The sequence below is a fragment of the Sceloporus occidentalis genome, unplaced genomic scaffold, assembly GCF_023333645.1.
Source record: "Sceloporus occidentalis isolate IW3139 unplaced genomic scaffold, rSceOcc1.0.p SCAF_7, whole genome shotgun sequence".
Classification (NCBI taxonomy): Eukaryota; Metazoa; Chordata; class Lepidosauria; order Squamata; family Phrynosomatidae; genus Sceloporus; species Sceloporus occidentalis.
The window spans coordinates 321,896-344,183 of NW_028316987.1; the positions used below are offsets into that span (position 1 = coordinate 321,896).

The window sequence follows — 22,288 nt, forward strand, 5'->3', positions numbered from 1 at the left end:
TGACTTTTTTTGAACGCTTTTTTGATCATAGAATTATTATCAACATCAGTTTACTTTTCCCTTGCTGTGTTCAAAATTTGTTATATTCTTTAAAAAAAATCTCCCTCAGGACCTCACCATACTTCAGAACAAATCCAATTTGTTATTCCAAACTAAAGGAAACTAATTGAATCAATGGAAGTGACTCTGTGGCATGCACACAAAGCAGCTGCAGAACACATACTTTGGACTGATGGCAGAAAAGGGACTTTCTCGCACTCCCCCCTACCCCACCACAATATATGCATAGAAAATGTACTTTGCAAGTTCCCATTGATTCAGTGGCTCTGCTTTTTTTGGGATTTGCAATTGGATTTAGGCAAATATTCCATAGATAAATTATTCAAATAATAAATGTAATGTAACAAAATATCAGCAGATAAAACCTTAAGTAAAAAAGACTTCAAGTTGTTTCCGACTTATGGCAGCCTTAAGGCAAACCTAACATGGGGTTTCCTTGGCAAGATTTTTTCAGAGGAGATTTGCCATTGCCTTCCACTGAGGCTGAGAGCAGGTAACTTGCCCATGATCACCCAGTGGGTTTCATGGCCAAATGGGGAAACGATTCCTGGTTTCCAAAGCCATCGTTCAGCACTCAAACCACTACACCACACTGGCTCTCTGACACTTTAGACCGAACCAAAAACAAACAGGCTGCCAATGCAGATGATCAAACAAGTAGGGGTGTCATGGTCCAAACACTGAAGATGTACACATCTCACTTAGCTATGCCTGATACTACCTGTCAGTCCACCTTGTAAGCCTCACATCCCCCTCAAACATGCTCATTACTGGGTTGTCAAAGGGTAAGAGGGTCAGTGGCAATACATTTTTTGTTTAGCTGGATGCACTGCAGCTGGCACTGCCAAGGACTTTTGGAGGTTCTTGGGATGTCCCTGCAGATGGCTATCCTTGCAGTGTGTCCAGCTAAAGAAAAATAGCTGGGTGCATTGCCACTGATCCTGTCACTGTCTGACAACCCAGAAATGACTGTGTTGGGAGTGGGGCACTTCACAGCTAATTTGGAGGATTGGGGTTTGGTTGTTACATGATGGGAGTTCTATTCCAAACTTACTCTTTTTCTATAAATCAGGCTTACAATGACGTAACTTACTATCAGGATGTCAGCCCACAACATCAATGCCACTCATGATTTCCTGACATTTGCTATGTCCAGGAGAACACCACAAATGCATATCTAACTCTTTAGGAGGGGTCATCCAGACTTAACTGCACAACTCCATCCAGTTAGCATTGCCAGGCTTTCAGAAAAGCAGCAAGGGACAGAGGAAATGCATAACATAAAGGGCTGGTAACCAGGAAGTAGCTATTAACAGATTGGTGCTCTACATCTGGTATCCTAAATACCAGATGGATGTATTGATTTCAGCTAACATAGCTATGCATTCCTCTGTGAAATTAACATCTTGTCCACATTCATAAATCGCATAATGCACACATTTCTGTCTTTATGACGGGCCCAGACCTAAAAATGCAGGGGTTTGGGGTGTTTTTTTTTTTTGGGGGGGGGGGGGGTTTGGCATCTCATTCACTGTATATAAAAGGAAAACCTTTCTAACTCTCAGATAGGGGGCATTCCATATAATAAGTGACACCAACCAGTCCTATAAAGGACAAGCTTTCCAGACCTCAAAAAAGGGACATCCCATATAATAAGAGATATCTGGTAACTTTACATTTAGTAGATTTCTTTTCAAATTCTTATGGAAAACCCCCTTCAGACATGGGTGTTACGTGCCTTGGTTTGCTGCAATTAATGATTAGCTATATCTGAAACATACATACAAATACACCCCACATTATAAGAAAACCAGAGGGAGGGGAGGTAGCATATTCCACCCATGCACAGGTAACATGTTGTTGTTGCTTCTGCCTTCAAGACATTTCTGATGTCTTGTTATTATTATTATTATTATTATTAAACTTTATTTATAAAGCACTGTAAATTTACACAGCGCTGTACATACAATCTTTTTAATTGGATGGTTCCCTGCCCTCCGGCTTACAATCTAAAAAGACACGACACAAAGGTAGTGGTGGCAGGGAAGGGGCCTTTCTAGTAGGATAATACATATAAAATACATAGCAATATAGGAAATGATTCAATAAAGCAGGCAACAAAAGAACATCAAATAGTAATCGACAATTATGCAATGCCTGGGAAGGCTTCTCTGAAGGCTTGTGACCCTATCATGGGGTTTCTTGTCCAGATTTGCTCAGAGGAGGTTTGCCATTGCCTTCCTCTGAAGCTGATAGCACCTGACTTGCCCAAGGTCACCCAATGGGTTTTGTGGTCAAGCAGGGAATCGAACCCTGGTCTCCAGAGTTGTAGTTCGATGCTCAAACCACTACACCGCTCTGACTCTCACACCCCATAACTAATCCATTGGATGTATTTATTTATCCCCTTCCTCTAATTCCAAAGCCTCTGGTTGTGTCACAAGTAGATGGACACATGCTATAGAGGTTGCCATAAGAATAAGCCTTTTCACATGTGTATACATACATTGGAGGCTAGTGGCTCCCATATGGAGGGGGTGAATCCATTCCAAGCTATGACATTGTTTAACAGAACCATCTGAGGAGCTGAACACATCTGGGAAATCCTTCATAGCCTGGGTTAAAACCTGGAGTGGAATCACTGCTCCTCTGACATGGAAGCTACTGGTCACCACACACTACCATTACTCTTATATATGAAATGGAATGCCCCAGAACTGTGTTTGTTTTTGCACATTCCATCTATACCCAGTTATATGTTCTGGTTTTCTCTGGCTGGTTGAGCATCCACAGCATTGTCAACACATGTTTTGGTATATCACATACGTGTCATATTTTGGCATTTTTTGCCATTCCCACTAAATCAGCCTTCCTCAACCTGAGGCCTGTCAGATATATTGAACAACAGCTCCCATTAGCCCCAGGCAATGGGCCATTGGCTATTCTGGCTGGGGGATTCTAAGAGTTGTTATCTAAAATAATTTTTCTACACTCCGATGGTGTGCTACTTCAAGGACTCGAGTCAAAAAGCAGGACCTTAATCCGCCATGTATATTTTGTTGCTAACTGCCTTCAAATTAGCTCCAGTTTATGGTGACCTTTTGGATGAGACATCTCCAAGATTCCCCATCCTCCACTTATCTCTTACATTCTGCAGATTCAGGCCCGTTGCCTCTCTGACTGAGTCTAGTCATCTGGTATGTGGTCTTCCTCTCTTTCTACTAATGTCTACGGTTCCTAGTGTTATTACTTTTTTTGTGAGTCACGACTTCTTATGATGTGGCCAAAGTACGACAGCCTCAGTTTTGTCATCTTGGCTTCCAGGAAAAGTTCAGGCTTGATCTTTTTTAGAACCCATTTGTTTGTCTTTTTAGCATCCATGATATCCTCAGCACTCTTCTCCAACAAAATATATTTTCCCTGGAAGAAGATTAACCATCCATTATGAAGCCAAGCCCTCCCTCCAGTCCATCTGCCTTGGTCCAGGCCTTGGAGGTAGAGAGGAACTGCTGGACCTCTTACCCTTTCCCTCCACCACTCCCTTCTCCTTCTGTGTCATGTCTTTTTAGACTGTAAGCCCGAGGGCAGGGAACCGTCTAATTAAAAAGATTGTATGTACAGCGCTGTGTAAATTTACAGTGCTTCATAAATAAAGGTTAATAATAATAATAATAATAACACCACACCTCAAATGAGAGGAAGGGGATAAATAAATCAATTCAATGAATTAGTTATGGGGTATGAGAGCCAAAGTGCTGCAGTGGTTTGAGCATCGAACTATGACTCTGGAAACCAGGGTTCGATTCCCTGCTCTTTACTGTCCAGCTCTCACATCCATACATGGTGATGGGGAATGTGATGGCTTGGACAAATCTAATTTTAGTGTTCAATTATGTATCTTTGCACTTTAGGATCTTATATAGTTCTTTCATGGCTACCCTTCCAATTCCCAGTCTCCTTATTCTTTCCCTGCAGTCACAACATACATTCATAAATAATATAAGTTACAATCTTATACACCTTTTCGGATAGTAATTTATATTTGCATGTGTGTTTGCATGACACTTATGTCTCAAGTACCACACCTTAGTAGCATAGTTAGCATATTTGAACCTGTGCAGATCATTTTTAACACCCCTCCCCTTCACTGAGAAACTGTCCATCTCTTCAGGGTTTCAGTGACCCCCTGAAGAGACATGCTATCAGCAGTGGACAGTGATGAAGCCAACTCCGTGTTTCTGCCAACGCTACTGCCTGTGTCTTTGGAGCATTGGTGACTCCTGAAGACACAGGCAGTAACAGCAGCAGTGACTCCATGGTTCTGCCACAGCCACCTCTACTACCTCCTTCATCATGCCTCCCCTTCATCCAGCTATCTTTCTCACTTAGCAACCTTTTCTGGGTCTGGAAGGACTTCTGGCTGGGCAGTAAAAGAAGGCAAAGGAAGGGGAGGAGTCCACGGGTACTGAGGCTCAGCAGGTAAAAAAAGGAGCTGATGGTGACTGCGAGCAAGGGTCTCCTTTCTCCTCCCATTGAGCTGCACCTCATTCCACACCTTCAATATTTGAGGAACAGTAACATCACCCCAACTAGAGTGTCACTTGTCACAGTTGGCATCCCACATACCCCTGGGTGATATCCTCCCACACCAAGCATTTTATATGTAATTGCATACCCAAGACATGTTAGACAAGGAACTTCATAGCTGTGATTCTCAGTGGCAGATGCCATGTCAATACAGTCCAGATTTTAGTCCATAATTTAAAGGAGTTATCTAAGGTGCTAAATGCTATCCCCCAAATAAATTCAGTACTTTGAATAGCTCCTTTAAAGTCCAAACATAGAGGCAGCATCCCAACACAGAAACTATCAACTGCTACTAATGTATCTATATCAATATCCTATACATGAAAAATATAAAATAGTTTTATACTGGTGAAAGGAAGTCATTTTTATTTATGTGTATGTATGTGAGTAAGTCTGCGTATGTTAATATAAATTTATAGTAAGTAAAGGAGAAGAAAAGAGAAGAGGAGGAAATCCAGGGAAAGTATTGAAGATAGTGTTGAAGTAAGTGTAGAGAGTTAGAGTAGGTTGGGTTTGTGTAACTAGAATAGTTAAGGACGCGGAGGTAGGGATGTTAAGAAAGATTTAGAAAGGAAGTTGAGTGGAAGGTGGATAGCCATTGGTAAGTTAAGTCTAAATGGGATTTCTTCTTGCAAACTGTGTAATTAATGTATTTATGTTATGTGTATTGTATACAACATTATTTGATTGTAACCATATGTTTTTATAATTAAAATTTATTAAATAAAAAAAAGAAAAATATAAAATAGTTTTAGATGGTAGCACGATGTACTAAATCATCTCCAAGATTCTTCTTTCCCAGTCAAATGTATCATCTTCAGTAAACTGGAGTGTGCCCAGAAGAGAGCGACTGAAATGATGAAAGGTTTGGAAACTATGCCTATGAGGAGTGGCTTAGGGAGCTGGATATGTTTAGCCTGGGGAAGAGAAGGTTAAGAGGTGACACAATAGTCATGTTTAAATATTTGAAGAGCTGTCATATTGAAGATGAAGCAAGCTTGTTTTCTGCTCCTCCAGAGACTAGAACACGGAACAATGGATCCAAACTACAGCAAAAGACATTCCACCGAAGCATTAGGAAAAATGTACTGATGTTCAGCAGTGGAATATGCTGCCTTGGAATGTGGTGGAGTCTCCTTTGACAGTTTTTTAAACAGAGGCTGGATGGCCATCTATCGGGAGTACATTGATTATATATTCCTGCATGACAGGGGATTGGACTGGAGAGGATGGCCTCTTCTAGCTCTATGAATCAGAGACATCTCAAAATATTTTGTATGCTAAGGCAGAGCAGTAAATGGAGAGTCAAGGTCAAGGTACATATCCCAGCCAGCCAAATTATTTTGATATCTCCAGCAGAAGATCCCACCAACAGTGCTCCCCATCCCTGGCTTTAAATCACTAGCTAGTTGGGCTGTCTTTTTATGACTCACAGAATCTGCTGCCTGGGGCAGGCACCCCACTCTGACAAATGATAGGGCTATTGCTGAATATTTTTCATACAGACAATTGCTGAAGGCCACCAGTTATGGCCACTTTACTGCATCTCAGAATAACCTATGTGCCCCACTGAGTCACATGGTCAGATATGTGCGTGTGTGCATGTGCATGTGCCTTCAAAATGCCTGTCAACTTAAGGCAACACCATGAGTTTCAGAGGGTTTACTTAGAGAGTGAATACTCAGAGGTGGTCTTGCCCATTCAAAGTAGTCTAAATAAATTATTAACAGGGTCTAAGGCCCACTTCCATCTTTGGATAGGGACAATCCAAGACATGTTGCTACCTGAAACAAAGAGAAGATGATACTGTGGGCCTGTGGTATCTATAGACATTTGTTACAGAACACTCCCCCTCTGGTTTATACCAAAATCTGTGGATGCCAAAGTCCCATTATATACAATGTTGTTGTAAAATAGTGTCCCTTATATAAAATTGAAAAAATAAGATATGTTTTTCTGGATTTTTTTGAAAATATATTTTCAAGCCTGGATGGTTGAATTCATGGATGCAGAATCCATGGATACAGAGGACCAACAGTATTCTCTCTCCATTTGCTGTACCAGAATGGTAATTGAACCATCCTTCTGCACTGGCATTGGATTAGAATCCTCCACCAGACCAAAAGGTCCCAGGCTAATTTAGAGAGTATACAAGATAAGCAGAATGATACAGCTTTGTTCTCTAAATCAAAGAAACGTACAAGGTGTCTAGGAGGAACAGCTGGGGAGCATGCTACTACTCTCCCCCAGCGTCTACTACTTGAGATATTTGTCTCTCTCTGCCTAATGGTAGGGCAATCCCTCTCTCTGACTATAGTACACTGTCACTATATATGCCAGGATGCATGTACAGCAGACATGGACCATTTTTATGGCCTGGGATCTTCCATGGGCTGCATAGAAAACCAAAATAAAAATAATAAAAAATAAAATAACACAAAACCTTCAAAGTGGCTGGATGTCCTTTCCAGGTTCTCAAAAGTAGGCATTAGTTAATGCCAAATACAATTTCTCCAAAGAGTAGGTTTGGACTCTGAAGAAGGAGGAGTGCAGATAGGAGGAAGGAACATCAACAATCTAAGATATGTGGACAGCACCATATTGCTAGCGAAAAACATCACAGACTTGGAACAATTACTAAGTAAGGTAAAAAACAAAAAACAAAGTGCAAAGGCAGGCTTACTACTGAACATAAAGAAAAAAAATAACCACTGAGGATCTTCATAAATTCAACCTAGATAATGAGGAAATCAAAATACAGTTGGCCCTCTGTTTTCATGGGGGATCCATTCCAGAGCCCGCCCGCCCCCATGATAACGGAGACTCGTGTATATTCAAGCCCCATAGGCTTGAATGGGGCGCATGCCCGTGAGCGTGCATGAGATGCTCCCCATTAAAAATAATGGAGGGCACCCCTCCGTGAATATTCAAGACCGCAGCCCTCAAGTCTGAAAGAAAGGAGGGGCGGCTATAGTTAAAGATTCCCTGTACCTTGGATCAAACATTGGCCAGAAGAGAAACTGCTGTCAAGAAATAAGAAGACTACCAATGGGCAGGACAGTCATGAAAGAAGCAGACAAGAATCTAAAGTGTAAAGATGTACAACTGAGCACTAAAGTTAGACTTGTCCAAGCCATTATACTCCTTATCACCATGTACAGATGTGAGAGCTGGACAGTGAAGAATGTTGACAGAGAGAAAATAAACTCATTTGAGATGTGATGCTGGAAAAGAGTACTGAGGATACCATGGATGGCTAAAAAGACAAACAAATAGGTCCTTGAATAGATTAAGCCAGAACTGTCCCTGGAAGTTAAGGAGACAAAACTGAGGCTGCTGTACTTTGGCCACATCGTGAGAAGGCATAGCTCTCTAGAAAAGATGATAATGCTAGGGAAGGTAAAAGGCAGTAGAAAGAGAGGAAGACTGCACACCAGATGGATAGACTACCAGAGGCCATGTGCCTGAATCTATAAGACCTAAGCAGAGCAATGGAGGACAGGGGGTCTTGGAGATGTCTCATCCACAGCATTACTATGGGTCAGGGCCAACTCTAGGGCAGATAACAAAATGCCAAACAGTATAGGCTGATTTTGTCACCGGTTTAAGCAGTAAATTGTTGCACCTGAAGGTTCCAAGAGAAGCTACTCACCCTCATTCTTGGGCCAGAAAATAATCAATCTGGGATTCTGAAGCTGTCAGAGGCCAGAAAAATATCCTTTAGGGCTACATGTGGCCCCAAGGTTGCAGTTTCCCCAGCCTGGTGTACAGCCTTGCATGGTCATTAGCTCATGTGTGTTTAAAATGGATCCTGTGCATTGCCACCTCTAGTGCCATACAATATATTTTTAACACTTTGTTGACTTTTTCAGTGTATCATCAGGTCAAGACTTCCCTGTTTTCTTGACCTCTTTTAATGCAATTTTTATCCTGTTGAGTGACTTTAAAAGAAAAAACTTCCTTTATAATTTTGTGGACTTTAACTCGTTTTAACATGCATGTGTTCTTGTATTTAGATTGTTGTACTTTGATTCTTCTTATAAACCTGCTTTGGGAATAAAATTGAAGGGCGATATAAAATAATAAACAGCAGACAAAAAAAATCCCAACAAACAAATAGCAGGACTCATGGACAGCCATGTGCATGCATAAAATACATAAAATGTGGCTCATGCATGCATAACATGTGTCTTGTTTTAGAATGTTGCTCTTGAGCATAAAGGCCAACCCACTGATCCCACAAATATAGTTACTGATTGGTTGACTGGTTAGTTATATTTCTATCTTCTAAGCTCAAGGAAGCATATATGCTTCTCCTCCCCCTATTTTATCCTCACAACAACACTGTGAAATAGATCAGGCTGAGTGTGAGGGGCTGGGCCACAGTTGTCCAGTCACTTTCATGGATCAGTGGGATCTAGAACTTGCATATGTCAAGCCTCAATCTGACAATCCAAACACTGGCTTACTTTATTACACTGACTTAAACCAAAGTCTATAGCAAGAGTTGGAAGTATTTTTTAGGTAGGGCTCTCAGATCTCAGGATCTGGACTCTCTTCTCCAGTCCTCAGGCAATGGGGAAGAATCTTAGGGTAAGAGTTCTGACTTTAAAAATTAAGTATGCTTATGTGTTCTTTATTTCCAAGACTTTGTATTTTTTATTTGAATGGTAACTGTGGAACTGTGATTGATGTTTAAGGTAGCATGCTCAGTGACATCACCAGGAGCAAAATCACTCTTCTAATATCACCAGGGTCCTTTCTCTGTGACACGACAAGGGCTCATCCCTAAGTCCCAAGTTCAAATCTCAGGGCCTGGGATAGTCTCAACCTTGTGACCCTACTTTTCAGTCAAGGGCCAGATTCAGTATCAGAAACATTCTGGGAAGACAAACTGCATTCCTGTGGTGTGTGGAGCCAAAAGCAAGATGGACCAACAGTAGCAATGTATTGTAGCGTAAAGCTGTTATTGCAAGTAAATAACCCTTAAAGAATCATACAACAGATTTTGTTGGACACTAACTTGCAGCATTCTTCACCATTGGCTATGCTGGATAAAGCTGCTGGGGCCTGTAGTCTAGCAATATACAGGGGGGTGCAAGATCTCTATTCCTGTCTAAGGAGATGCCTTTTATAACTGTTAAATCATAAAAAAGCAGGCAAAGCACCCAATGATGGTGTTATGGTAAAAGCATGTGGACTCCTGGACAACTCCAGATGATCAGAATGGGACTCCAGGAGGGCCAGATTCAGCCCCATTGCTTTGGGTTCCCCACCCTTGTTTTATATCTTTTGTTGTTGTGTGCCTTCAAGTTGTTTCCAGTGTATAGTGAGCCTAAGGCATAACCATCATGGGGGTTTTCTTGTGAAGATTTGTTCATATCCGAGGCCGAGGGAGTGCGACGTGCTTGAGGTCACCCAGTGGATTTCCATGGCTTACCTGGAATTCAAACCCTGGCATTCGAACTGACTTCCCACTGCCCGAAAATAGCATGCCATTGCCCGAATTTGTGAGTGGTGCTCTATCACGCAATAACGTGAAACCCCATGATTGCGCTCGGACTGACTTCCCATTGCCTGAATTTGCATGTGGTAGTCTATAACGCAATAATATGAAACCCCATGATTGCGTTTGGATTGCCATTGGATTATACTTCCAATTTCCCTTGTCTGATAAACCCCCAGGATTTGATCCCCACTCAACCATGGAAACCCACTGGGTGACCTTGGGCAAGCCACGTTCTCTCAGCCTCAGAGGAAGGCAAAGGTAACAATCTTGTCAAGAAACCCCCTTGATAGGGTTGCCTTAAGTTGAAACAACTTGAAAGGACACAACCACAAGCCCCTGAAGCCCATCTAAGGTGGAGAGGGGCCAAATTACTGGGTGGGTAGGTGGGAAGGAGTAGACTGCCTTGGGCCTGGGGACCACTTGGCTCATTTCACTGATCCTTTGGGGGGAAAAACCCAAAGCCAATGTAAGCCATGGCTCCAAAACACATCCAGTTTGAGACTGCTTTAACTGCCCTGGCTCAGTGCTAGGGAGTTCTGGGAACTGTAGCTTAACTCTGGAGCCACAATAAACTACAATTGGCAAGATCCCTTAGCACTGAGCCAGGGCAGTTAAAGCAGTCTATCAGACTGGATTATTTCTGGAGCATGTTTTGGACCCAGGGAGATAAACCTCATGACAGGGGTGGGGGTCCTGGGTGGGCAATGCTGAGGTTAAGGCTGGTGTTGGTGACAGGGGACTTGAATGATCAGAAAGGATGGGGAGAAAATGACTGGGGGGAGAGTGTGGTTCAAGTGGAGAGGGGGGGGGACAAGAGGGGAGGAAGCTTTTGTGGAGATAAGGCACAGGGAAGCCGATTTGAAAATGGAGCTGTTCAATGGGACGCAAAGTGGGAACCTTGAGAGAGGACCTGAGTTGGTGTGTGATGGGAGAAGAAGAAGAGGAGGAGGTGAAGAAGGAGGAGGAGGAGGAGATGAAGGGGGAGAAGGAGGTGAAGAAGGAGAAGAAGAAGAAGGTGGTGAAGAGGCGGTGAAGAAGGAGGTGAAGTAGAAGAAAAAGAAGGAGGAGGAGGAGGTGAAGAAGAAGAAGATAGAGCAGGAGGAGGAGGCGAAGAAAAGGAGGTGAAGAAGGAGGAGGAGGAAGAGGTAGAGAAGGAGAACAAGAAAGAGGAGGAGGAGAAGGGGAAGAATGAGGGAGTGGGCTGGGTGGGGGCAAAGCCATGCAGTGTGTGTGTGTGTGTGTGTGTGTGTGTGTAAGTGTGGCTGCTGTCTCCCTCCCCTCCCCCGCCCCCCGCGAGGCCATGAATGGGATTGGGTGGGTGGGTGGGCAAAAAAAGGGAAGGGGAAGGGAAAAAGCCCATGCATTCCTGAACAGCAGAAAAAGAGAGCAGGGAGGGAGGGAGGGAGGGAGGAGTGGGGGCGGGGAGGGAAGGAGAGAGGGAAGGAGGAGAGGGAAGGAGGAGGGCGCCCATCCTCCTCAGGAAGGAGGGAGCGGCTGGCGAGGAGGACCAGCGCAGCCCTGGGAGACGAGGCAGCCCAGGGGCGAGGCCATGCGAGCCTGAGAGAGCCTCCCTGCCTCCCTGCCTGCCTGCTTCCACTCCAGCCCGGTCTCCCTGGCCCTCCGCTCCTCCCTTTCCCTGAGGAAACCGCTGGAGGACCTCGGCTGGCTCCCTCCCCGCCCACCTCCCACCGCAAGGCTGCAAGGACACACAGCCACACACAACACCCCACACAACACACACACCCCCACAGCCCGGGCGGAAAGGGGCGGCGGTGGCGGCGGGGAAGAGGCCGGGGGGGACCAAGGCCAGGGTCCCCCCCGAGGAGAGCATGTGCTGAGCGGCTCCCTCCGCGGCAGGTAAGCGGAAGGCGGCTGGGAGGCCGGGGCCGGAGGGGGCTCAGGTAGGTCGGGGCTGCTGAAAGGGGCTGCGGGGAGCTGAGGGGACTCAAGTGGGTTGGGGGCTGGAAGGGGCTGAGGGGAGGAAAGGACCTGAGCTGAGGGGGCTGAGGGGAGCCAGGTGGACAGGAGTGGGTTGGGGGCTGGAAGGGGCTGAGGGGGTGGACTGAGGGGGGCTGGAAGGGGCTGAGGGCAGTTCCTTCTTCAGAGTGTGGGGGACAGATGGTCTTGGGTTGAGTTGAGGGGTTCCCAGAGCTGGGTAGAGGAAGGGTGACCACCGCCTCTGCCATGCCTTTCGGAGGAAGGAAGGAAGGAAGGAAGGCAGGAGGAGGCATGGCCGCTGGAGGTGCCAGGAGGGCGGACGGAGAGCCCTCCGCGGACCCCGACACGCCCCCCTCTGGAGGACCCTTGGTGGCTCTGAGGGGGGAAGGGCTGCTGTCTCCCCACTGAAGGTCTCGGGGGGGGGGGGGAGAAAGGTAGCTCTGAGGCGCTTCGGGGGAAGAAGGACAGGAGTGTCCCGCCTCTCTCCCTTTCCACACCTTTCTCTGTCTCTCTCTCTCTCTCTCTCACAGATATCCCTTGGAAGGTACTTAGGGGGCAGCCTCTATGGGGGGAGGGAGGGAGGGAGGGAGAGCCGTAAAGCCAAAGGCGAAGGCGGGGGAGCTTCTTGCCCAGAGGGTGTGTGTGCGGACATGCCTCTCCTCGTGCAAAGGGCGTGCAAGCCAGGCTGGGCGGGCGTGGACCAAGTGTGGGGGGTCTTTACATTCTATTGCATCTCTGTGTGTGCATTTTGGGTAAGGTGTGTGTAAAAATGTGGCTAGTAATGTGCTGGGAACCAAAAAAAAAAGAGGGAGCAAGAACATGGGAGGGAGCGAGAGGTTTGCCCGGGTGTGCGTGCATTTGTGTGTGTGAGTGTGTGTGTGCCTGAACATACCATGATGTGCACCATTATGTCAGCTCCTCTCCCTGGGAGCTTAATCGCAGCCAGAAGATTATGCATGCATATTTCCCCTTCTCTCTATCTCTCTCTGTGTGTGTGTGCATGTGTGCGCGTGCAAATCTCTCTCCCTGCCCATCCCTGGTGTGGCTACATCTCCATAAAATTTGCACCAGGAGGGCATGCATGCCATGCACGTTTCCCTCTCCCAGTGGTTGGACCATTTTCCTTTGCAGTTGTGAATAGATAGATGGAGGGACAGAGAAGTCCCTGTGTGGCCATGCTTATCATCTCAGAGGCTGGATGTCAACTCTCTCTTCAGCGGATCCGGCTCTGGCTGAAAAGTGCCCAAAGGATAACCCAATCTCCCACACTGACTGAGGGCACACTCCGCCATGTACGATACACATGTGCAGGGATGCTTCTCTGCATCTCTGGGCGTGCTTCGGTGGTTTCTCTGCGCAGGGGCAGCACCTATCCATTTTCAACAATCCCAAGGTTTTCTGCCCAACAGGGAAGCAAGTTCCTAGTCCTTCAGATTGTAAAGCACATTGTGGGATTGTGCGAGCATGGATGAAATCTTGAAAAGGTTTAGAAATCCATCGTAAGCTTAAGCAGGGCATCCCATGCCCATAAATGTGGGTGGGGCGTTTAGTGCCTTCGATGCTCCTTTCTTATGGCTGCTCATCTTTATGGCTCTCGCCCCTCTTTTCACTCCCCTTCTCCTGGTCTTCTTTTTGTCCGCTTGCAATTTTTAATACAGCCGTCTCTTGAAAAATGGTATCGGATTTTGGAGAGGAGGAGTGGTGGAAGTGGAATGCATGTTACAACGGAGGCATATCTGGTCCGGTTTACTGAATGCCTTCTTAATTCATTTTTGGATATCTCTGTCTGGTTGTGTAATTGTGTTCACACAACCCTGGATTGCCTCCATCTGTATGTTCATATATTGCTGTGTGGGTGTAGTCATGAGGTCTGCTTGTCTTCATCCCCCTCACATTATAGATAAGCTGTGGCACTCACAGTCCATCTATGCGCAGGCACACACGCACACACCAGGTTCTTGAGAGACATGCTGCCTCTTTGGCACTCATCTGCGGCAAAAGTCATGGCTGTGTTGTAAATTTGCCTCCATGTGGCTTCTTTAGGTGCGTGTACATGATTTTCTCCACTATGTTCCTTAGGCCTTTAGTGAAAGAATGCTCTCCTTGGTTGATAGTATACTGTGGATCTTCTTTGTACAAATGAAACATGAGCTAAATGCTTGCTTGTACAGTAGTGCTCTCTGTACATTGGCCAGTGTCCTTCCAGGTACAGTAGAAAACTTCTTTTATCTGGAGTTCTTTTAATGTGGCTATTGCAATATGCATTTCTGTCTCCCAGTTTCCATGCCCAAGTTGCACCGCACAGAATTAGAGGCCTTATTGTACTGAATATATTATCAGTGCTATATGTGATATCTCTCCATCTGGAAGAAGCTACACACAGCCAGTTTGGCCGAATGGGACTGAGATTTGGGAGATCCAGATTTAAGTCGCTGCTTAGTGGTGAAGTTCACCAGCTGACCTTGGGCCAGTTACTTTCTCCTAGGGCTAGTCTACATGTTTTAAATACTCCTCATTCCAGTCAAATTGAATGTGAGCCAGCCGCATGAGATTTGCAGGTGTTTCAGCATTTTGTACACACACCCCACAAAAAAAAATCCTTAAACTCCGCTGAAAAAGACTTTGCAAGTTTTACTGGCGTATATGCTGACATCCATGGAAATGTGCATTTTCGCACATGTGGCTGTCCGTCCAGTTAATAATGCATTTGGACAGCTGCGCATTTTCAGCAGGCTGTGTGTGAATAGATGTGAATAGATGCAAATTTGTGCAGGAAGATGAAGACAATTAACTGTCACTACAAATGTGCGAAAATGTGCACCAGTTCACACAGTACACTTTATGTGTAGACTAGCCCTTAGCCTAACCTACCTCATATGGCTATTGTGAAGATAAGTGGGAAGGAAGAGACTTGAGTATGCCTCCTTGAGCTCTTTCAGAGGATAGGCAGCATTTGAGGTGAGAAATAAATATATACATCGTTGGCTTCCATGCCAGTGGGAGTTAATCCACTTCGTGTTTTAGTCCAAACTTTAAAGGAAATATCCAAAATGCCTAATCTACATGGGGAATAGGATATTGACTCTTGGATAGCTCCTTAAAGTTTGGACTAAAACCCAGAATGGGTTCATCCTCTGCCCTGCAAATGTGGAAAACACCAGTCACAACCATACAAATAATTTTGTGTAGGTGATGTGTGTGTTTCTGCATTTCTGCCTATGTGTGTGGTATAGGATTCTTCTGCTTTCCTACACAGTTTCATTGGGCCCTTATTTTTATTCATCTCTCTGTTGCATGTTTACTCGGAAGTAAGTCTTACTGACCTGAATAGGGATTTTGTCCACTGAAATGGACAGACAGTTAGAAATGGCCTAAGTCTTGGCTAAATTTTATACAACTGTAATTACAGTTAGCATATGTATTATTATGCTTAATTTGTTGGGAATAACTGCCCTGCACAGAATAAGGCTTCTTTTTTTAGTAGCCATGCACACAGTTGGACTGTTAGGCTGTAATCCTAAACATATTTTCTGACAAGTAAGCCCCATTGAGCTCAGTAGGACTTGCTCCTGAGTAAACTTGTTTGGTATTACATTGCCAATAGGGTGGTGAGATATGCATCACTGAAAAAGAGGGCAGTGAACTGCATGACCAGAAAAGAAGAATTTGCATAAAATATCCCAACTTTTATGTACAGATGCAAATGCAGAAATAATAGTATAATTAAAATAGGGAAAATTGGGGCCAGGTGACCTGTGTGCCTGCAAGCTTTGCTGCTCAGATAAAAAGATAGTTGCCAGTATTTAAATAGGTAAATAAAAACCAAAGGTCAAGTAGAAATCAAATGCTTTGCTAGGGTTCTTTATCTTTAAATCAGACTTGGACAGGGGACAGTTAAATGGAGCACTTGTCCTTTGACAATTAGAAGATGTCCTTTGTAAGGAAGGATGCATAGCCCCATTAATATTGGTCAGTGTCCAAAGTGGTTTTTTAGTAGACATGAAAAATCTATTGAGTCTTGATCTTGTTGCATTTCTTTGCATTCTACCTGCATTTCTTCCTTCCTTCTTTTTTTAGAGTATTGTGAGATCTTGATTTGTTTTCTTTCTACATAGAAATGTGTACAAGTTTTGCTATGAGATTTTCCTAATTAACACCCCTTTTTTTAATAGCTTGTGGCTGTGGTCATGCTGAGCACAAATTGTATAAAGAAAAAATGGTAAAAAGAACAAAATAGTTAATGCAAATTTCTTCGTCGTTCCTAGATCTGAGATTCATTTTCCACATTTCAGTGGCAAATCCATTTCACAGACTGGAAATCTGTGGGAATGGGAAATTATTACCATTTCACAGATTAGAAATCAAGATTCAGAGCTGGCAGAGGTTTACCCAAAGTCTCCCAGTGAACTTGAGGTTACTCTCTTATGAATGTGAACCAGAGGCAGAAAAGGTTGTTATTTTATTTTATAGTCAAAACAAGTAACGTTTCCATACTGTGGTCTGGACTGGCCTTGTCCTGCCAGACAGAATCTAATAATATGGGACAAATAATGCACCTTTATTGTTATTGTTGTGTGCCTTCAAGGTGTTTTTTACTTATGGTAGCCCTAAGGTAATCCCATCACAGCGTTTTCTTGGCAAGATTTGCCATTGCCTTTCTCTGAGGCTGAGAGAGTGTGACTTGCTCAAGGTCAGCTAGTGGGTTTCCATGCCTGAATGAGGATTTGAACCATAGTCTCCCAGACTCCTAGTCCAATACTCAAACCATTATACCATACTGGTTTCCCAGTACTTTTAGTATCCCTGTTGGTTGTATTCAGAATTTGTTTGTTTGTTTTTAAGAAAAAGGCATCCAAGAGATGGGATTAATGGTAGTGGTAGTAATAGTATTAATAATGATAAATCACCATCAATTATTTCAGTTGCATTACTTTCAGCAGAGGTCAAACAGATTTCCTTTATTCTAGTGTAACATCTTAAAATTAGTCCTATATTAGTCTTAAAAAAGACAGGACTAGGTAACAGCTAACTTTGCACTTCGTGTACATAATTAAGACTTTGAGTATTCTCACTTACGGGCTTTGTAACACAAAGTAGTTCTAATTTTTTGTATTTAGTGAGATGGTTTTTTATTGCTTTTGTGGGCTGTTTTATAAGGCATCTATGTGCCTGTGTGCCTGATAAGTGATCATGCAGCACTAGTGTGTATATGCCTTCTTACAGAAGTGTAGCTATAGGGAGGCAAAAGGAGGCCATTGTCCCTGTAAGATTTTTCCTTCAGTCCTCAAAGTTCTAGCATTTCAGAGTGTGAGATACTGAAAATCATTCGCATCTAGAACTCTTATATTTTCTGTGTTCACATTCCCTTGTTAACTTTGTTTGTCTGTTGTCTAAATTCAAAGATATAGCCATGTTAGTTTGTTGAATCAGTATATAAAGAGGTCTTGTAGCACCTTTGAGACTAAGGGCCTTTACACACCGGCCTGAAAGGCCAGACTGGGTACAGAGTCAGGGTGTCGCATTTAGATGACGCATGCCCTAATTCCACCCTCAGGTGCCATGATGCCATGCGCTGCTCCACACAGTGCACGGCATCATGATGCTCTTCCAGTGCTTCATCCATACAACACAGCGCCGAAGGAACGCCATATAGTACCACTGCAGCTATGGCGCCCTTTTGAGGGTGCAAAAAGGAGCCAGTTTTTCGGGCTCCTTTTTGCACTCTCAAAAGGCTAGATCGGGGCCACGTCATGAGGTTGCCACAGCCCTGATCTGGTTGTCTGTGGAGCCCCTTTCTGAAAGAAATTGCCAAGCATAAGTTTTCGTAAACTTAAGCCTACTTCCTCAGATGCATTTAAGGAAGTAGACTTAAATCTTCAAAATCTCATGCTGCCAACATCTTTCTTTCTTTAGTGTCAAAGGTGCTATAAGATCCCTTGTCTAAATAGTATTTCTGAATGCTCAGATGAGGTTTTAGGTTATTGCAATGTTAGAAACTTGTAAACTGAAGGAAAATTTCACTAGGGGGCTGAATACGTTTCGGTTAATGCAACACCCCGTTTTGCTCCCCTTCATAGCCACATCCCTGCCTTTCTAAAGAGATGCTTGTTGAACACTAAGCATATCTGTTTTGCCTGACTTGTCTGTGATTCTTATATGAGTAATCTTGAAACATTACCACACTACAATACTATGGGGGCTGCTCATTTATATGCTCATCCAATGTTGAGAAGTACATATCTACACGTGCGAGTGATGATGGGTGGTGGCTGCCATGTTACAGGGGCAACAAACTTCTATGGTTTAAAAGAACTACTATTAAAGCTGTTGAATACTATCCAGAAAATAGATTCAGCATCTTGGATCACTCCTTTAAAATTTGTTATGTTTTGTAGAGTTTTAAGAGTTATTTTAATAACATGTTGTTAATTTTATAAATTCTTCCCTTTTTGTTTTTAGACTGTATGCCATAGGCAGGTTTTTATCTGTATTTTGGCTATTTACTTTGTACAGCGCCATATGTAAACCTGTAATAATAATAATAATAATAATAACAACAACAACAATAATAATAATAATAATAATTATTCTATAACCAGGAGCAGGTTTACTGACATGGGAGGCACTGGCTGTCTCCATGGTTGGTGTTGAGGGTGACATGGAAGACAATTGATCCCAACCACATGAGGGCTGCAATAAATGTGGAATAGACTTATGGCTAACACTGGGTCAAGATGTTTCCTACCTGAGACAGAGTAGAAAAAACCTAAGCCAACTAGGTTATTTTGGCTCCTGAAGCAGAAAATCCCCCAAGTACCTTTCCTTATTCCTGGCAGTAAAAATTCAATAGTAAGTTAATAACAAACAATTTGCTGCCCTTTTGTGGCACCAGAAGTCTGCCACCTGACAAGCTGCCTCACTTTGCCTTGTGGTGGGGCTAGTAACAGCCACAGAAAAAAACAGCTTCCACAGAGCCACAGTAACATGGAAAGAACATTTCGCTGAGGACCTACATGTCAGAAAGTGCTTGAACACCAAGGGGAAATGAGAATGCCCAGGGATTTATTCTCAAGTAAAATCGCACATATATTGCACACTGGAATTGGCAGGAGAGTGTGATTTGTCACACATGGGATGCTTTTAGATATTAATGGATTAATATTTTCATTTATTAAATGGTCGAAGTAGATGGTTTGATATTTATTAATTCTATTAATATATTATTTTTTTGAGTCCCAGGGATCAGGCAACATTTTCTTTGTGGATTTCTGGTGCTAAAAATTTGCAAAGAGCCAGGACAGGTGGATGTGACACCTCTTGGAATTATGCGTTCTTATAACCATGTGTGCTGCAATATCACAAATGCAGGTGTGTGTGTGTGTGTGTGTGAGAGAGAGAGAGAGAGAGAGAATATGTGTACATTTTAAAAGAGAGAAGTGAAAGGTAAGAGAGGATATCCAACCTTTCCCATGCCCTCTAGCTCTCTTTGACATATATCTTCCAGGCCACAGTCTTTTTGCTGCCCTGCACCAGGGGAAGAAACCATTTAACAACACTCCAGGACAATTGCAGGTGATAACTCAAAAGGTTGTCATGGGGGAGGGTTAAGCACAGTTCAAAACATGAACTTGTTGGTTGTTGTTGTTGTGTGCCTTCAAGTTGTTTCCAACTTATGGTGATCCTAAAGCAACCCTTTCATGGGGTTTTCTTGGCAAGTTTCTTCAGAAGAGGTTTGCCATGTCCATCCTCTGAGGCTGAGAGAGTATGACTTGCCCAAGGTCACCCAGTGAGTTTACATGGCCAAGCCAGGATTTGAACCCTGGTCTCTAGAGTCAAACACTCAAACCACTGCACCAAAAATATGAATTACAATTCCCAAAACCTGTGGTATTCTAGAAGCTGTAGTCCAAAAATATTAAAAATATTAATTTAAAATAACAAAACAACAACAACAATATAAATTAATAAGTAATATTCCACCATTACCCCAACATAGGACCTCAGTGAAGCATCTCCTACTACCTTTTGATTCTTTCTGCATAACCCTCCTCATTCCCACTTATTTGTTGGCCATATTACAAACCCTGTATTTTCTTTGCAACATGACATGTCACCCTTTTATTCACTTTTGATGAATTGGAGAAGGAAGATGGAGAGATAACAACTGACTTAAAGCCCACTAAACTGCAAGTATCTGATAAAAGGATTCAGGTTTTCCAAAAGTCACCAGATTTTTAATTGAGCAACATGGTGGCCTGAAGAGTTTTCACGTAATTATGTGCAAAGGTGAGTACACAGGCATGTATAGAAGCTAGTCACATGTGCATTAGGAGCCAGTGTTTTTATGGATAAGAAAGTGTGTGTGTCTGTAAAAGAGATAAAGAGATTCTGAGCATATACAGTATACCAGCCTGCATATGTGTGTATATATTTGTTTATGAGAATATGCTATAGAATTTGTGAACAGTTGTGGTTAAGTGCAAGAGGGTTCTTTGTGTGTGTGGACCTGTTTAAAGAGCAAGTAAGTTAGTGTGCAGGTGTCACACCAGCCTCATTTTGTCTCATTTCACATCCAATGCACGTGGCACTAGAGCAGTGGTTCCCAACCTTCCTAATGCCGCGACCCTTTAATACAGTTCCTCATGTTGTGGTGACCCAAACCCATGAAATTATTTTCATTGCTGCTTCATTAACTGTAATTAAATAGGTGTTTTCCAATGCTCTCAGGCGACCCCCATGAAAGGATCATTCAACCCCCAAAGGGGTCCCGACCCACAGGTTGGGAACCACTGCACTAGAGGGATGTAAAAAGGCTAGGAAAGAAGCGCGTGCACACAGACACACACACACACTGAGCAATTGACATTGTTACTAGATCAGCTCTCTGCAGCCTTTCTAGAGAACTGCCATTCCTCATGGGCCAAGTCTTGACAGTGTGCTCCATGTGAATCTGTGTGACCCTCTTTGCATGGCTCTTTCTCCCAATCTACATACCTTGGTGTAGCTGCATATAATCAGTACAGCTTTTGCATCCTATATACTAGCCTATATAGTTTTACTTGACTGTCTCCTACCCTCTGTAGCCAGAATGTCCCTCTTTCTTCCCTCAAATGGAGTTGCTTGCACCAGACTAGTAAAGAGAACAGTGTCCAGGTCAACAAGAGGAAGAGAAGACAATATCAGCTCTCCTTTTTTATTTCCCTCCCTATCTTCATTGTCATGTGTTTCTCCTATCTATCTATCTATCTATCTATCTATCTATCTATCTATCTATCTAATCTAATCTAATTCTAATTCTAATTCTAATCTAATTCTATTCTAAGAAATTATTCTGATTTATGAAGGGTGGGGACCCAGCAGATTTCTTTCCCTCTCCGACTCTCATGAACCTCTCTCTATCACTAGGATGGACTTTCTGGTATAAGTGTGTGTGGGGAAAGCTATCTCTTATATCTACACCTCCCTCTACCCCCCCCCCCCCCATTCCCAGGCTAGCATTATTTCTAAGAGCGCCTGCGCTGCCTCTCCCCCGCCCAGCTGGGCCTGGCTATTCTTAGCTCCCGAGTCTTTGATTCATGCTTCTGAGAGTATTTCTGCTGGGTGTGCAGAGAGAACAGCTACTGCGGTGTGTGAGGGAGGAGAGATATGCACATGCCTGGCTCAGTAGCATGCAAGAAGGTCCCTGTGCCAAGTCTGTGGACACCCACAATGTCCCCATTCCTGTCTGGAGATATATGGCCATGCTTAACTAAGAGCATGTACATGGAGGTTCTCATGTGTTCTTTGATGAGTATATGTCTGTATATGTGGCTATGCATGTAAAATAACTGAGCATGCATAGAAGTCCCCTAACATGCTTGTATAAGAGCACACATGTACCTGTGGGAATGCTGGCCATGCCTGAATCAAGGTTTGTGTTGGAAAGTATATGTGGCACTGGTGAGATTCTGTTGTTGTTGTGTGCCTTCAATTTGTTTCTGACTTATAGTGACCCTATCACAAGGTTTCTGGGGCTGAGAATGTGTGACTCACCCAAGGTCACCCAGTTGGTTTCTGTGGCCAAGGAGGAAATCAAACCCTGCTTTTCAGAGTTGTAGTTCAATGCTCAAACCACGCTGGCTCTCAAGATCATATATGTATGGAATCTATCCATATGTATATCTTTTCCTGCATGGATTGTGCATATGCAGAGTG

The 22,288-nt window shown here is 43.6% G+C and overlaps 1 protein-coding gene across 5 annotated transcripts in view; it reads left to right on the forward strand.

Moving 5' to 3' along the window:
* The first annotated feature begins 11,890 nt into the window (after positions 1-11,890).
* The window catches only part of SHANK1 (SH3 and multiple ankyrin repeat domains 1), a 116,025-nt gene continuing 105,627 nt past the window's right edge, over positions 11,891-22,288 (forward strand). For all 5 annotated transcript variants that reach the window (XR_016281869.1, XR_016281868.1, XM_089531503.1 and 2 more), the window contains exon 1: positions 11,891-12,013. The gene's annotated coding sequence lies outside the window, so the exon portion shown is untranslated. The remainder of the gene's footprint in view (positions 12,014-22,288) is intronic.